The sequence below is a fragment of the Chiloscyllium plagiosum genome, unplaced genomic scaffold (genome assembly GCF_037043375.1).
Source record: "Chiloscyllium plagiosum isolate Xiang-an unplaced genomic scaffold, Cpla_swu_hap1 HiC_scaffold_35, whole genome shotgun sequence".
NCBI classification, from domain to species: Eukaryota; Metazoa; Chordata; class Chondrichthyes; order Orectolobiformes; family Hemiscylliidae; genus Chiloscyllium; species Chiloscyllium plagiosum.
This window is the reverse complement of record NW_028270173.1, coordinates 17,500,409-17,514,835: the sequence shown is the minus strand read 5'-3', so window position 1 is coordinate 17,514,835 and position 14,427 is coordinate 17,500,409.

Here is a 14,427-nt window from a genome sequence, read left to right as displayed (position 1 = left end):
CCTACATTGTAGGAACTCTATGTTTCTATGCAATGTTTACGGTTATTGCTATCGTCAACATTTAGCCAGCAGCCCAGGCCCTGAGCGAAGGTTTGCAGGTTATTGGCACCTGCGCTCAATGAGCTAATCGGCGCGACAGTCAGCATTCATGACCCTTCATCAGGCGGTAGTGAACTCCCCCCACCACGCCGCCCTCAGGCGATCAAGGTTAGTGCTCTGGCATTGAAGGCGCCGCGTTTCGGGAGAAGCGTTGAACAGCGGATTGGTAGTTTGTTCAAAATGTCTGTCCGGCGGTGAAAGTGCTTTCCGCAGTCTTGCGAGGCGCTGCATAATCCTTTGCGTTTACTTTAAACGTTCGATCACTTCGTTTCAAACTACAATCCGCAGGGAGTCACGTTGCTTGTTGATGTGTGTTGAGATTGAACGTAGATTTTATGCTGGTTATGCACATATTCTCCGAGATCAATTTAAACAATTAATGATCTTTATCTGCATGCGAATCATCCGTAGAGCCCAACCGTTCATGTTAGTTATATTTGTTAATCTAACTTGATTGAAAAGGACGGATGAATGACAAATGCAATTAAGGAAGGAATGTCTTACGAGGAAAGGCTGAGGGACTTGAGGCTGTTTTCGTTAGAGTGAAGAAGGTTGAGAGGTGACTTAATTGAGACATATAAAATAATCAGAGGGTTAGATAAGTTAGACAGTGAGACCCTTTTTCCTCGGATGGCAGTGGCTAGCAGGAGTGGACATAGCTTAAAATTGAGGAGTGACAGATATAGGACAGATGTTAGAGGTAATTTCTTTACTCAGAGAGGGTAGGGGCGTGGAACGCACTGCCGGCAACAGCAGTCAGCATGTGGATGTACCTACTAGAGAAGGTGCAAAACCTGACCTACTTTTGGGAAATAAGGCAGGGCAGGTGACTGAGGTGTCAGTGGGGGAGCACTCTGGGACCATAGTTCTATTAGATTTAAAATAGTGATAGAAAAGGATGGACCAGATCTAAACGTTGAAGTTCTAAATTGGAGAAAGACAAGATTTGACGGTATTAGGCAAGAACTTTTAAAAGCTGATTGGGGGCAGATGTTCGCAGGTAAAGGGATGGCTGGAAAATGGGAAGCCTTCAGAAATGAGATAACGAGAATCGAAAGGAAGTATATTCCTGTCAGGGTGAAAGTAAAGGGTGGTAGGTGTAGGGAATGCTGGATGACAGAAGAAATTTAGGGTTTGATTAAGAAAAAGAAGCAAGCATATGTAAGGTATAGATCGAGTGAATCCTTAGAAGGCAGTAGGAGTATACTTAAGAGGGAAATCAGAGGGCAAAAAAGGGGACATGAGAGGGCTTTGATAAATAGGGTTAAGGAGAATCTAAAGGGTTTTTACAAATACATTAAGGACAAAAGGGTAACTAGGGAGAGGATAGGGCCCCTAAAAGGTCAGCAAGGTGGCCTTTGTGTGGAGCCGCCAGAAAATGGGGGAGATACTAAACGAGGGGTTTGCAACAGTATTTATTGTGGAAAAGGACATGTAAGATATAGAAAGTAGGCAAATAGATGGTGACACCTTGCAAAATGTCCAAATTACAGACGAGGAAGTGTTGGATGTCTTGAAGCGCATTAAGGTGGATAAATCTCCAGGACCTGATCAGGTGTAGCCTAGAAGTGATTGCTGGGCCTTTTGCTGAGATATTTGCATCATCGCTAGTCACAGGTGAGGTGCCAGAAGACTGGAGGTTGGCTAACGTGGTGCCACTGTTTAAGAAGGGTGGTAAGGACAAGCCAGAGAACTATAGACCAGTGAGCCTGACGTTGGTGAATGGCAAGTTGTTGGAGGGAATCCTAAGAGACAGCATGTACATGTATTTGGAAAGACAAGGACTGATGAGGGATAGTCAACATGGCTTTGTGCGTGGGAAATCATATCTCAAAAGTTTGATTGAGTTTTTTTGAAAAAGTAACGAAGTGGATTGATGAGGGCAGAGCGGTAGATGTGATCTATATGGACTTCAGTAAGGCGTTTGACAAGGTTCCTCATGGGAGACTGATTAGCCAGGTTAGATCTCACAGAAGACAGGGAGAACTAGCCATTTGGATACAGAACTGGCTCAAAGGTAGAAGACAGAGGGTGGTGGTGGAGAGTTGTTTTTCTGACGGGAGGAATGCGACCAATGGAGTGCCACAAAGATTGGTACTGGGTCCTCTACATTTTGTCATTTACTTAAATGATTTGGATAAGAGCATGAGAGGTACAGTTAGTAAGTTTGCAGATGACACCAAAATTGGAGGTGTAGTGGACAGCGAAGAAGGTTACCTCAAATTACAACAGGATCTTGACCAGATGGGCCAATGGGCAGAGAAGTGGCAGATGGAATTTAATTCAGATAAATGTGAGGTGCTGCATTTTGGGAAAGCAAATATTAGCAGGACTTATACACTTAACGGTAAGTTCCTAGAGAGTGTTGCCGAACTAAGAGACCTTGGAGTCCAGGTTCATAGCTCCTTGAAAGTGGAGTTGCAGGTAGATAAAATAGTGAAGAAGGCGTTTGGTATGCTTTCTTTTATTGGTCAGAGTTTTGAGTACAGGAGTTGGGAGGTCATGATGCGGCTGTACAGGACATTGGTTAGGCCACTGTTGGAATATTATGTGCAATTCTGGTCTCCTTCATATCGGAAAGATGTTGTGAAACTTGAAAGCGTTCAGAAAAGATTTACAAGGATGTTGCCAAATTTGGAGGATTTGAGTTATAGGGAGAGGCGGGGACTGTTTTCCCTAGAGCGTCAGAGGCTGAGGGGTGACCTTATAGAGGTTTACAAAATTATGAGGGGCATGGATAGGGTAAGGAGACAAAGTCTTTTCCCTGGGGTCGGGGAGTCTAGAACTAGAGGGCATAGGTTTAGGGTGAGGGGGGAAAGACATAAAAGAGACGTACGAGGCAGCGTTTTCACACAGAGGGTGGTATGTTTATGGAATGAGCTGCCAGAGGAAGTGGTGGAGGCGAGTACAATTGCAACATTTAAGAGGCATTTGGATGGGTATATGAATAGGAAGGATTTGGAGGGATATGGTGCCAGGTGCTGGCAGGTGGGACTAGATTGGGTTGGGATATCTGATTGGCATGGACGGGTTAGACTGAAGAGTCTGTTTCCATGCTGTACATCTCTATGACTCTATGATTGTATGAGTAGAAAAGTCACTAACTTTAAGGACACTTAAATGGTCATTGGTTAGGCATATGGGACGAGAATGGAATAGTGTAGGTTAGATGGGTTTCAGATTTGTTTCACAGTTCAGTGCAGCATCGAGGACTGAGGGGCCTGTACTGCGCTGTAATGTTCTATGTTCTATTAGTGGTAAACTAGGGGATTGAGAATGTTTAAAATTTGACAAAAGATGACCAGAAAATGGAGAAAATAAACTTTTAGGGTATACTTGCAAGTAATATCAGGATGGTCAGGAAAACATTTCTTTAGATTTCTGATAGAAGCCAAACTGAACACGTCATTGACATAATAAACCTGGGGAAAGAATAATGAGGAACAAGGAAGTGGTGAGTGGGTTGAATGAAAAATAAACTTTGCATCAGGTCTTCACAGTGGAAGACACAAGCAGCACTCCACAATGAAGAACTATTTAAGGGGTAAAAGGATGAGAGGAAATACATCACCAGAGAAGAAAGTGCTAGGGCAATTAACCAGTCTTAAAGCAGATAAGATTCCCAGACATGATGCAATGCACCTTAATATATTAAATGATCACACAACCCCAGGTGTTGTGTGATTTTTAACTTTTTCCACCATAGTCCAACACTGGCACCTCCAAATCATATATTAAATGAAATAGCTAGAGAGATAATGGATGCACTGGTAATAAACTTACAGGAATCCTTAGATTCTGGAAACGTCTCAGAGATGGTAAAACTGTCAATGTAAAATCTATATTTAAAAATGGAAGGGCACAAAAAAATACCACATGGAACTGTACACCAGTTAGCCTAACGTCTGTGTTGTGAAAACCTCTAAAGTCAATGACAAAGTATGCAGTAGGATAGCATTTACAAATACATAACGCTGTCAAGCAGAGTCAGTATAGCTTAATGAAGGGAAAATCATGCCTGACAATTTTACTGGAATTGTTTGATGAGGTATCATGCAGAATAGATAGAGGTGGTGCAGTGAGTGTAATATATTTGGATTTTCAGACGGCGATTGATAATATATTACACATTAGGGTAATAAGATAAGAACCTATGGTGCTCAAGATGGTCTATTAGCATGGACAGAGGTTCAGTAAATAATAGAAGGCAGAGTTGAGGTAAGGGGGGCATTTTGGCATTGTGACCTGTTGTGAGCTAGTTGTGTGCCACAAGAATTATTGCTGGGACCACTGTTATTTACAATATATATTAGTGACTTGGATGAGGAAAGTGAATGTATTAGCGCTAATTTTGCGGATGACACAAAAATAGGTAGGAAGGCAAGTGGTGAGGATGACATAAAGAGTTTTCATAAGTATATCGAGATGTTAGGAGAGGGCAAAAACTGGGAAGATACAATGTAATGTGGGAAAATGTGAGATTTTGGCAGGTAGAACAGAGTAGGAGCTGAATATTACTTCAATGGAGAAACACTGTAGAGAGCTACTGAACAGAGACATTTGGGTATCCTCATCCATGAATCACAAAAAAACTAGCATCCAAATTCAGTGGGTATTGGGAAGGTAAACAGAACGTCCATTTTTATTTCAAAGAGAATATAATATAAAAATAAAACGATATTAAAAAACAGCTAGAATTATGCAGAGTTATGGAAAAAATATACAGTACTGGCATTGAAGGCAGCTCACATCAGGCTCACTAGACTGATACTTGGCCTGGAGGGATTAACTTTTGGGAAAAGGTGGTGTAGATTTGGTCTGTAATTGTTAGGAAAACATCTAAGAGTCCTAGGGGACTTGACAGGATAGACGCAGAAAAGTCATTTCCATTGTGAGTGAATCTAGGATAAGAGGGCATACTATCAGAATAAGGAGTCGCACATTTAGACTAAGATGAGAAGGAATTGCTTTTTTTTCAAGGGTAATGAATCTGCGAATTCTTAGCTGCAGAGGGCTGTTAACATTAGATTATTAAGTATATTCAAGTGTGAGCTAGATTTTTAACCAGTAAGGGAATCGAAGTCTATGGAGAAAGCACAGGAAAATGGAGTTGAGGATTATCTGATGATCTTATCAACCGTTATCTCTTTGACATGCGGAGCCGACTCGATGGGATGAATGACCTACTTCAGCCGAGAGAGATTTATCTTTTCACTAAAGTCTCGTATAGTCTGGTGACCTTGGTGAGAAGTCTCCAGCTAAAAATAGATTCCCACTGAAACAAAGTCCGCCGAGCGCTTTACAGAGTTAGCTAATGTTAGCTATGTTGATTGAACATAAGGATCTCACCTATAAGTTTTATTATTACCAGAAAGAGTAAAACAGTTCCTTTTTGTGTGTAATCGAAACAAAACACACGGTAAGAACGAGTCTATCTACAAATTTTCAGGAATAAAACTAATAGCGCATTTGATTAGTTTAATAATGAAATGAATATTTGGCTCAGTAGATTCTTTGGAAAGCAGTTAAGAAAATGTATCATAACCTGACTTTGTAATTCTGATTACGCTTCCTTGACAACTTGATCGGCAATTATAGACAATGTTCTCAATTCTCTGTTTACTGAACGTATTTAAACCAATTTCGTGTTTGGAGAAACGTCCGTTGGTAATGTCAGTTGACCTGTAATCCAGTGTCATCCTCCAAGTAGTCCCATAGCAGTTTCGATTATATCCATTGAACCTGGAAATATTTATAGAGTCAGTGATGGTGCAACCAATTGTTGTAAAGCAGAACCCTACCGGAATGACTGATATGTTAAGGGAGGCAAATTATCTTAAATGTACTCTTAACTGCCATATAGGTAAGCTAGCAAAACATTTGGTTTCAGACCACTTAGGAATTGGAAATGCTTGTGAAAATATGTTCGCTTCTTGTTAAAATTAGCATTATAAGGGGACGGGACAGGCAAAAAGAAACTTAAGTAGAAAGAAACACAATTTATTTTTGAAGGGACATTTAATTCAGGCATTAGCCTCATGCTTGGCTCTGAGATTTTAACGTACAGAATAAATACATAGCATTACATCACGAATAGAGTGTTCAGTGTAATGCTGAATATGCATTTTGTGGTAGAAACTCTGAAGGACATCTAAAGTTGCATCTCAGATTAGTGAGATAGAATATAGAACATAGAACAATACAGCACGGGAACAGGTCCATCAGCCAACTATGCCTATGATGACCTTGATGCTATTAGAGTCATAGAGATGTACAGCATTGGAACAGACTCTTCCATTCAATGCATCCATGCTGATCAGATATCGCAAACAAATGTTGTCCCCTTTGACCTATATCCTCTAAACCCTTCCTATTCTATACCCATCCAGATGACTTTTAATGTTACAATTTTACCAGCGTCCAACACTTCCTCTGGCAGCTCATTCCATACACGCACCACCTTCTGCTTGAAAACGCTGCCCCTTACGTCCCTTTTAAATCTTTCCCCCCTAAACTAATTCAATCTGCCTGCACATGGCTTGTATCCCCCGATTCACTTTGTCGATCTAATTTCCTCCCCTGGCAGTGCATTCCAGGCACCTCATACTCTTTTGTAAAAAATACTTTTCTCACACATCTCTTTTAAACGTTCTCCCTCTCACCTTAAACTTATGCCCCTAGTATTTGACGCTCGAAGAAAGATGTCGACTATCCACCCTATCCTTGCCTCACTTAATTTAATACACTTCTGTTAGGGAACGCCTCAACTTTTGATGCGATAGTGAAAAAAAATCCAAGTTTGTCCAACTTTCCCTTATAACTAATACAATCCAGTCCAGGTAACTGGTAAAATTATTGCACCATCTCCAAAGCCTCCACATCCTTCCTATAGTGTGTATAGAGTATACCAAATCCGTCTGACCAAAGTTATATACAGATGCAACCTGACTTGCCAACCTTTATATACAATGGCCCAACCAATGAAGGTGAGAATGCTATTTGCCTTCCTTATCACTTTATCCACTTCTGTTGTCACCTTCAAGGAGCTCTGGACATGGGCCACAATATCCCTCTCCATATCAATGCTTCTGGGTGTCCTGCCACGTACGTAATCTTTCCACCTGCATTTGACCTCCCAAAATTCATCACATCACGCTCGTTGAGATTAAATACTATCTGCCATTTCTCCATCCAATTTTTGAACTAAATCCATATCCTTCTGCATCCATTACAATCCTTCATGACTAAACACAACTCTATCAATTCTTGCATCATCTGCAAGTTTAATAATCAGACTAAGGGCATTTCATTCAAATCATTTGTATATGGATGTAGATTTGATCCCTGAGCTGGAAGGTTCATTTTCAGACATTTCGTCACCTTACTAGGTAATATCTTCAGTGAACCTCCAGACGACGCACTGCTGATGATTCTTGCTTTCTATTTATATGTTTGGGTTTGTTTGGATTAGTGAAGGCATTTCCTGTGGTGATGTCATTTCCTGTTCTTTTTCACAGGGTGTGGTAAATGGGGTCCAAATCAATGTGTTTGGTGATAGAGTTCTAGTTGAAATTCTAGAAGCATGGCATTCCAACGCTATCAACAAACCCATTGACTCGGACCAGTAATTATCAGCAGTGCCTCGTCCAGAGGCTCACTGAAGATGTTACCTAGTATGGTGATGAAACGTCTGAAAATGAATCTTCCAGCTCAACGAGCAAACCTACATCCAGACCCTCAACCTGAGTTACAAATCTTCCCAAAACTCGCTCATTTATATATACTACAAACAACAGAGGTCCCAGAACTGATCGTTGTGGAACACCACAGGTCACTTGTCTCCAGTCAGAAAAGTACCAGTCCAAACCTGTCTTCTATGACGAAGCCAATTTTGCATCAAACTTGCTTACTCACTATGCAACTCATGCAAATTGATCTTCTGGACCAGCCTACCATGAGGAACCTTGACAAATGCTTTAGTCAAGTCCACGTATGCCTTATCTTCACTAATCATCTTCGCCACTTACTCAAAAAACTCAATCAAGTTAATGAAATACACCTCCCTGCATACAATCATGATGACTATGATCTCTGTTTCCAAAATGCTCCCTCAATGGAACTTCGATTAGCTAGTTAAGCTCATTCTGCACTGGAAGATCTGATATGGTCCTTTCCCTCATTGTACAATCTACTTGTTATTTCGAGAATCCATCTTGGATGCACCCAACAAATTCTCGCTTATCTAAACTCCAGGCATTGGGGGAGTGCCTGTGAACATTTGGGAAATAAAAATTGCCCACGAAACCAATCCTGTTGTTTTTACATTTTTTCGTGATTTGCTAACATATCTTTTCCTCTAATTTCCACTGCTGTTAGGGGGCCGAGTATGATCCGTTCGAGTGATGACAGCTTTCTTATCACTAACTTCTACCAAGTTGCATGGTTGGATGAGTCCTGCAAGATGTCCTGGCAATACTGTTGTGACATTCTCCTTAATCAGCAATGCAATTCATCCATGCCTTTAAGATCCCTCTCTAACATGCCTGACATGTCTAGATTCTGAAACGTTTAACTGTGAGCCTTGCCCTCCTTTCAACTAGCCTTCTGTAATGGCTACCATATATATCAGATGCATAAAGAATGAGACAACATCGTCATGGAATGAGATTGCAACAGACCTGCACTCACTGCGGTATGCAATATTAAGGGAATTTTAAAAAGTATAGCAAATTTGCCTGCTATGTTTTAGAATAACGTAGGAAATGCTTTCTTTTAAAGTAAAACCAAAGATATTTGTGTTTTTGCTTGATGGAACTAGGGAATAGTACAGTTAAATAAAGTAATGTTAGGTCTTGTTATGAGATTAAAAACTAATTTACGATTAATTAGTTATATTTATGGTACAATCAAGTTTTGCGTTTGAATATTTCCAAATAACAAGACTATACATGTGATCCTAGAATAAACTGGAAATGCTGGAGATATGAAGCACAAAAAACCAAAAATTGTTGAAAACTCAGCAGGTCTGGCAGTAGCCGTGAGAGAAAACAATGTTAATGTTTCGAGTTCATTGATCCTTGAAGAGATCAGGTGTTGCCAGATCTACTGATTTTCTCCAGCATTTTCTATCTTTGTGGTTTTTTTTTGGTGTTATCAATTAATTTAATGACGTGGCTTCAGGAATAGATATTGTAAAGTATTATAATCAAACGTTGAAGTACTGAATGAGACATTTTACTTGCAATTAAAGCAGCCAATGTGTTATTGATTTAATTCCAGATTTGAAGAACTTGACTTTTTCTTTAAATTTATTCAGGGGATGTGGACTTTGCAGGCTGAGCCAACATTTATTTTCAAACCCTGGTTGGTCTTTAAACGGTAGTGATGAGTTGCTTTCTTGTATTTCTGCAGGGGATTTGATGTAGGTACACCCACAATACTGTGAGATTGGGAGTTCCAAAATTCTATCCAGTAGTACTGAAGCAATGGCAAGCTGATTTGAAGGGAACTGACATGTGGTAGTGTTTCATGTTCTTCTAGGTGCGAGTGGTCATGGGTTTCGAAAATACTGTCTAAGCAGCCTTGAATAATTTCTGCAGTTACTTCAACTGGGTTGTGGTAGCAGAGGGAATTAATATTTGTGGCTTTGGGACCAATATTGCAAGTTGTTTTGTCTATGTGATGACAAGATACCTGCTAAGTGTTTTTGGAGCTGCTCTCATCGAAGAAAATAAGGAAAGTCAGATTACATTCAGGTCATATGAGTTAAAGATAGTCAGCAGGCTTTGGGAAGTCAAGAAGTGAGTTGATAGCGTGCAGGGTTCCTACCTTCTGACCTTCTCTTGTAGCCACCATATCTGGTGGATCAGCTCAGTTTATAGACAATAGCAATCCCAAGGCTGATACTTACAAAAATATCTTCGTATGTTACCGGGTTAACTTTTGTAACGGGCCTTGCTCCTAGAGGGAAATATAACACCAATTAACACAAAGGAACACCTTGCTGATTGATGTAGACCAATAGGATTCTAGCATAGGTGTGAAGAAGATCCATCTCTAGGGCAGCCACATACAAAGTTGATCCGTTTCTCCATTAAAATTTCTAAAATTCCACGGAAGCAAGACGAATAGATTAACTTTGCTTGATAATTGAGTGTTAATACCTGGGTGCATGCTCGATATTTACCTCTTTGCTAGGTCAAGAGAACAGTATTTCTTGCATGGGTAGATAATTAGAACTCCATATAGGATTGCAGAAGCCATGCCTAGAACTCTATACGCTGACATATGTTTGCATTACATTACCTCTCTTATTAATTTAACCCAATGTTTAGCATTTCCATAGTTAAGAGTTAGCAACTTTGTCTTGTGCATGGAGTTATAATCAGATCATGCCACACAGATTTCATTCTCTAAGGCACTTTACAACTTCAGTGAACCAGCAGACACTGATTTGACCTGATTGGTGAAAGAACTGGCGACATGAAGAAAGCATTTTTTAACACAGATCATGGTTAAGTCATGGAAAGCATTGCGTGTAAGTGTGGTTGAGGCAGGTTTTCAAAAGCGAGATAAACAAGTAACTGAACACAGATCTATGGGAAACAAGTAAGATTGTTTGTATTTCTCTTTTATGAAATTGGAACAAACATGATGGGTTGAACCGTCTTCTTATGTGTTCTAACCATTCGTTGGTTATATAACTTACATTAGTGAACAAAATGGCTCATTCGACAATCACATAATCTCGTTATCACCACTAACTATTTTTAAATTTTAAAAGTCCCATGGTTAAGTCCCATGGAGTTCAATGTAGCTAAGTGTGAGGTGATTCACTTTGGTAAGAGTAACAAAAAGATGGGGTACTGGGCTAATGGTCGGATACTTGGTAGTGTGGATGAGCAGAGGGATCTTGGTGTCCATGTACACAGATCTTTGAAAGTTGCCACCCAGGTAAATAGTGCGGTGAAGAAGGCATATGGCGTACTAGCTTTTATTGGTAGAGGAATTGAGTTCCGGAGTACTGAGGCCATGTTGCAGTTGTATAAGACTCTGGTGCGGCCGCATCTGGAGTATTGTGTGCAGTTTTGGTCGCCATACTATAGGAAGGATGTGGAGGCACTGGAACGGGTGCAGAGGCAGTTTACCAGGATGTTGCCTGATATGGTAGAAAGATCGTATGAGGAAAGACTGAGGCACTTGGGGTTGTTTTCATTGGAGAAAAGAAGGTTTAGGGGTGACTTGATAGAGGTATACAAGATGATTAGGGTTTAGATAGGGTCGACAGTGAGAATCGTTTTCCACGTATGGAGTCAGCTATTACAAGGGGGCATAGCTTTAAATTAAGGGGGTAGGTATAGGACAGATGTGAGGGGTAGGTTCTTTACTCAGCGAGTCGTGAGTTCATGGAATTCCCTGCCAGTAGCAGTGGTGGACTCTCCCTCATTATGGGCATTTAAGCGGGCATTGGATAGGCATATGGAGGATAGTGGGCTAGTGTAGGTTAGGTGGGCTTGGATCGGCGCAACATCAAGGGCTGAAGGGCCTGTACTGCGCTGTATTCTTCTATGTTCTATGTTCTATGTTATTAATCAAATCTAACGAATATTCATTTTGTAGCACAGAATTTTGAATATTGTTGAAAAAAGACACATTGTGTTGAAGCTTTTGATCTTGCACTCATCAGCAGAACCCTGTCCAAAAAAAGGAGCAAATTCTGCAGCAACACTGAGAGACTTGAACTTAGGTCATTCATCTAGGACTTTAGCTCATGACCCAAGAATATAGCTGCCACGCTACCCACAATTGAGAGTAATGAAGAAAACCTGCCATCTCTCTCCCAGTGGGCTATGAGGATTACTACATTTTATTTTGCCACATTTTCATTATTCTTAGTTTGGCATATTGAACATTTTGATTAAAAAAAAATCTACGTATGATATCTCATTGATCTAGCCATCTACAACACATAGAGCTACGTGCACTCAATCTGTTCTTAACTGTCTGTTTATTCATTTGTATGTGTCACTGGCTGGGCCAGCATTTATTTCCTATCCCTAGTTGCCCTTGGGAAAGTGGCATTGAGCTATCTTCTTGAACCACTGTGGTCCACTTGCTGTGGGTTGACCCACAACACCATTAGGGAGGAAATCCCAGGATTTTGACCCAGCAACAGTGAAGGAACGCTGATATATTTCCAAGTCATGATAGTGAGTAGCTTGGAGGGGAACTGGACGGTGGTGATGCTCCCATACATTGGCTGCCCTTGTCCTTCTAAATGGAAGTGGTCATTGGTTTAGAAAATGATGTCTGAGGATCTTTGGTGAATTTCTGCAGTGCACCTGGGAGATCGTTCACACTGCTGCTATTGAGCGTTGGTGGTGGAGAAAGTGGATGATTGTGGATGCAGTGGTAATCACGTGGGCTGCTTCATGCTGGATAATGTCAAGCTTCCTGGGTATTGCTGGAGCTGTCTTCATCCAGGCAAACGGGGAGTATTTCATCACACTCCAGACTTATGCCTTGCAGATGGTGGACAGGCTTTGGGCAGTGAAGAGATGAGTTACTCCCCACAGCAATCTTCGCCTCTGACCAGCTCATGTTACCACTGTGTTTATTTGGTGAGTCCAGTTGAGTTTCTGGTATGATGACTCCCAGGATGTTGACATTAAGGGATTTAGTGATGGTAACACAATTGAATGTCAAGAGGCGGTTGTTAGATTGTCACTTACGGTGGTAGTAATAGCCTGGCATTTGTATATTACTTTCCACTTGTGAGCCCAAGCCGAAGTAGCCCAGTTCTTATTGCATTTTAACATGAAGATGGCCTCAACGGGACTTTGGGTTCATGTCACACTACAGTTGACCCCACTGCACTACACATTCTCTCACACACATGTATACAAGTGCTTGGATGCACCCATGCGTGCACGCGAGCACGGTGGCACAGTGGTTAGCACTGCTGCCTCACAGCACCAGAGACCTGGGTTCAATTCCCGCCTCAGGCGACTGACTGTGTGGACATTCTCCCCGTGTCTGCGTGGGTTTCCTCCGGGTGCTCCGGTTTCCTCCCACCGTCTAAAGATGTGCAGGTCAGGTGAATTGGCCATGCTAAATTGCCCATAGTGTTCGGTAAGGGGTAAATGTAGGGGTATGGGTGGGTTGTGCTTCGGCGGGTTGGTGTGGACTTGTTGGGCCGAAGGGCCTGTTTCCACACTGTAATCTAATCTAATCTAAAAACAACATATACATACACACAGACACACACTCCTATAGATCCATACACTCACACAGGCGCTCTCTTATACACAAGTTCTCTCTCATATGCACACACCCACACATGCACCCTCTCACAGACTTATTCGCCTTTACACTTATATTCACACTCACAAACATGCGCGCACACACATCTTCTCACAGTCCCCCACCCCATACACACACACACCCGCATGCATATACATGCATATAAGTTTGTGGGGTGAATTTGAACTTGCAGAATTACATTTTATTTTGCTCTAAAACTACATGAATTCATGTAAGGTTCTGTAGATCCCTTTTTTTTAGAAATAGAATCAGTCTGAACATTGGGGCACAGACAGCCTCACACAGGACGCTTCACACCTTCAATGCATTATCTGAGCTAACATGGCACCTATTGTTAAAATTCACTTGAGAATTTAACTTTATAAAATAAGTTTTGGGATTTACATATGAAAGAACTGAAACCAACATGTTCATTCTAAAATATGGGACGCTTAATAAAAAATCCATATCTGTTTCAATGCATAATTTCAGTTGCAACACACTGTAAATTGTTTGCTCTAAATTCTGTGTCTTATGATCTTATACTCCACCTGATGAATGAACAGTGTTCCGAAAGCTAAGGCTTCCAAATAAATCTGTTGGACTATAACCTGGTATTGTGTGATTTCTAACCTTGGTCAAATGCAGCCTTGATGTCAATGACTGTTGCTCTCACTTCACCTCCAGAATTCTACTCTTTTGTCCATGTTTGAACCAAGGCTTCAATAAGGTCAGGAATTGAGTGGTCCTGGCAGAACCTAAATTGGGCGTGACTGAGCAGTTTATTGCAGAGCAGGTGCTGCTTGATAGCATTATTGATGACAACTCCCATTACATCGTTGATGAATCGTACACTGATGGGGCAGTAGTTGGTTCAGTGGGATTTATCCCGTTTTTTATTTGCACGATATACATGGGGAATTTTTCACATTGTTTTATAGATGCCATTTTGTAACTGAACTGAAACAGATTGGCTATGGGAGCAGAAAGTTGTGAAGCACAATTGTATTGCTGGAAGGTTGTCAG